This window comes from Notothenia rossii (genome assembly GCF_949606895.1).
Source record: "Notothenia rossii genome assembly, chromosome: 5".
Classification (NCBI taxonomy): Eukaryota; Metazoa; Chordata; class Actinopteri; order Perciformes; family Nototheniidae; genus Notothenia; species Notothenia rossii.
This window is the reverse complement of record NC_136903.1, coordinates 37,485,675-37,490,097: the sequence shown is the minus strand read 5'-3', so window position 1 is coordinate 37,490,097 and position 4,423 is coordinate 37,485,675.

The window sequence follows — 4,423 nt, the reverse complement described above, 5'->3', positions numbered from 1 at the left end:
CGTATTGCCTTCTGGCAATATATTTTTTGTTTGTGTGTGTATTGTTAGGGGGATGGGTGGTAGGATTTCTATGTTCTTATGTAATCTGGTGTTGTATTTTCTATGGTCTTGTTATTTATATATTTTCCCTCCATTCCCTTGATGCGTCGATGACACCCTTCCAATTTTTATTTTAAAGAAAATTCAGATTGAACATAGTAAAATACTGTAAATGATAGTGAAAACTACCCTTGGATGATGGTAAGGTAGACTAAAAGCTTTAGGAATCCAAAGTATAACATATAATAAGTACCCTGTATCAAGATTGATGCAAAACAAGTGACATTTGATCTTTTCAGAGAGGTTTAGCAAAAAAAACTCCACCTCTGAGGTGATTTGGGTGGAAATGGCCGTTTTTACCATTTCTCTAGCTGGAACCCATCGGTCGATTTTGGTGATTGACATCTCTTTTTGACCGTTCGAGCCAATAGAATCGAAGGGGAATTTCCACATACACACACACACCTTACCATCGAGAAATGAGAGCTATGCGCACGCAGTTGAGAGCGAACCTATCTCTCGCTCTGACATCTGGAAAGGGAAAGGCAGGTTTATTGCTTATGGATTATCAGAAATAATTTCAAAGGGACACAGACACATTGGATTAACCTATGGATTAATTTCAGCTGCGTTTTTATCGTTTTAATGCTATTGAAGACCACTTTTGACCAGACAACGAGAAAGGTGAGCCATTTTGCCGTTTTTAGCTTCCTAGCGCCACATGTTTGGATGTCTGTTCTTGTTAATATCTTCGCGAGTTCTTATCATGGAGTGATGATGTATGTACCGATCGATTCTGTGTCATCTCACAATGTGAATCGATGGATTGGACGAGCAGCTACGATAAGTAATATGGCTAATTCATAGGCTCAGCACTAGCTTTGTGGGTTTTAAAAGAAATTAAAATGAATGATCAGTTAGCTGAGTTTCTTCCCGTTACATGGATATAAAACATTCATAGTTTATTGAATATTAAGATGCCCTCAGACCAGTGGCGGCTGGTGGAAAATATTTTTGGTGGGGCTATGGAAATGGTGACCAAACCATACTAGGGCGGCCCGGGTGGATCCTCCCCCGGAAGACATTTTTGAGAAATGACCCCTTAAATTATGACTTCTGGTGATGTTAGAGGAGGGGGGGGGACAAATTGAGGCTTAAAAATATGAGATAATCCATAATCTTCAGTGTGGTTAGCTATGAATCTTCCCGCTTTTGACGTGTTTCTACCGCCTACCGACTTAGCTGACTTTCCCTGACGATTTTCAATCTTCCCAAACTATAACAAATAAAAATGACACTCCTTAGACACTGGACTCGACTTTTGGCGGACACCGTTTGCAGCGTGTCAGTGATCCCATCATACAAACAGTCCTCTGTGTTTCTGAAAGAGAAGCAACGTGCAGACCGGGAGTAACGAGGAAAGGCAGCGAAAGGCAGGTAATCGCTCCCAAATGAGTTTAGGGGAACAGAGACGAGGCATTTGAGTCCTGCAGGGTTTCCCCGTTAGTATCAGTGTCTCGAAAACACATGTTGGCGACTGAAAGACATCCAGTGTTTGGTCTTTTCCTGAAGCATCCTACAGTGTCTCAACTGAAAGAGGACCACAAACACACAAAATATATAATACAATTTTGAGATTTGGGGATGTTTATCTCCCATTCTTTCACTTTTTCTGACATTTTCAACACCAATCATGTCGTTAATGTCTCTGTTAACTACAGCAATGTGAAAGCATGTACATTATTTATATCACACTTGATCAGTAGAAAAATGCAGGAAAAGACTTTTTTAATGCAGTATTTTCTGATGTATGGCGCAACACAAAGATATTTCGCTCTGTGCAAACCTTTGACTAATATGTCAACAACACGAAACAAGAATATGAACCTGGCTTTTATCCAATGTTCACACAAGAGTTATACATCCTGACACATCCTTCATTACTGTCTCAACTGAAAGGGACACATTAAAAATATAATAAAATGTGGAGACTTTGGGATATTTATCTCCCATTCTGTCCATTTTACAGACCAAACATGTCGTTGATGTCACTGTTTACCAAACTAACACTTTTTCTGAAAAATGCATAAAATGATGCAATATATGTTAAATACATGGTTTATACATGTAATTACTGGGGTTCCATTTCTTCTGATTACCTAATTTGGGCGTGCACATTTGCTGCGCGCAAACCTACCTCTTTTGGATTTGGAAAGGTTGGCCTGTGCACTGGTGCTTTGGGAACACTCAAATTATTTAATTCCCATTTAAAATCAGGAGTAGTCGCGCGTCTCTTTAGCAGCGCGCGCAACTCAAAGTCTGAGAGGGTGAGGAAGATGAAAACTGAACAAGAATCGACAACTCTACGCTCTGCTCACTCCTTTCCTGTAAAATACAGGTCCAGCCCACACATATGCTCCATGGTGCCACAGGCATTGCCCTAACAACTACAATAAGCATGTAAATGTTAATCTACAGCTCCGGCGATCCACTAGCACCGGAGTCTCCACCTGCAGACGCAGCCATCCTCGACAACTACTGTAGCGTCACCTTGGATACGAGTCCAAACAACTCACAGACACACAGGCCAGGGCGCTGACAGGGCGCCCTTTGTGCATCAGATCTGACGACGCTGATTGGCTGAAATTATTATGTTTCGGCGGCATAGTTTACAGATAGCAACAGTCAGCTTGTTGGCTGCTGTTGCTCTGGCTGAGGGCTCTTTCTTACCGCCCGGACGAGAGAGGGTAATGATACACGCTGCGGCCAGGCAGGAAACATGTGACTTATCAGTAACTTTAGACATCGTAAAACAATTTTAAACGAGATTTTATTGTAGATTATAAATGTTATTGATACCAACTATATAATATTTACCTTGTTCATTAAAAATAAAAATAAAATAAAAAAATATTTTTTTTAAATATATTTTTTAATTTATTTTTAATGACAATCAAACATTTAAGAAGAGGGGGGGTGGCGCCCCTAGCGCCCCTATGGGCCGGCCGCCACTGTCTCAGACGCTGTTTCCTGCAGATGGCACGTTTTTCGCTCGGTATCAGGGGGGCGGTGCTTAACAGGTTGAATGGATACACAATATTTAGCTTAGTCTGAATGTAAATGGAATTCAGAACCCAATCAAAAGACACAAGATGTTCTTGTACTTAAAGTCTCTAAATTGTGATATTGCTATGCTACAGAAGACTCATTTGAATCGATGGAATCTAAAAAACTAAGACAGAATTGGGTAGGGCAGATATTTTCTTCCCCTGGAGAAAAGGCTAGTAGAGGAGTCAATATTTTAATTCCCAAGAATATGCCTTTAAAATCATCCAATGTACATGTTGATCAAGAGGGAAGATATGTAATTGTCTCTGGTTTTCTACAGAATAAAATGTGATAACTATTTTTGCAAATAGTTTACAATCTAAATGATTTACCTCGCTGTGCCCAAAGATATTGCAGTCCATGGAAGGTCCTCTTATTATAGGTGGTGATTTCAACTCTGTCTGTTACCCTAGTGCAGGGGTAGGCAAGTAAGTTTGGCCTTGGGCCAATTTTTTGCTGAGCCACAAGATGGCGGGCCAGAACATAATCAAAGCATAATTCAAGGAATTGATTTTGGTAAGAGGGCACAGCGCCCCTGTTCCCCGGTTCAGAAAAAAACTCTGATATCGCTGATAACCCTCCCCATCAAAACTCTGATGCGCAGTGAGATCCGTTGATTGGTTCACTGATGATATAGGCGCCCAATCCAGAGCCTCTGACAGGGCTCGCAATTAACGATGTCCCGATGTCCCGGGGACCATAAAAATTCCTACTGGGACACAAATCTATTTTGTCTGGGACTATTTCGGGACAATGAAAAAAAAATTAAAAGTAAACTTCAAAATGGGTGTTATTTGCAAAGTCATTGGGCTGTCAAATCATAGAATGCATTCTACGTCATCCACTCTGCTGCTGACTGCTGCTAGACTTGCGCCAATGCAACGGTCATGACAGTTAAAAAAAGAAGAAAGAAATGCTGAGGTGGTTGAATAAACAGCCACCTGATGCAAGCCCCAATTCTGCCGACTCCCGAAACGAAAACATCCCAAGTCCTGGTCATGATGCATCGTCTTCCACTGTGGTAAGTTAGTTGTCTTAAGTGTCAATGTTAGCTAGCAACTGAAGTGTGCCTTACAATGCATACAAACGTCCTAAAATGCGGTGTCATGTTCTTTTGAAGTTTGTGAAAATGATGTTGATCAGAATAAGAGGTGTAGCCTATCATTTTTGTATTTTCTTTGTCAGCCAGTCAGTGACCGGGCTATAATCTTTAGCTGCAAAAACGTAAGGCATTTAGCTAATCATTTAGCTTGTCATCTTTTTTTAGTGTTTTAGT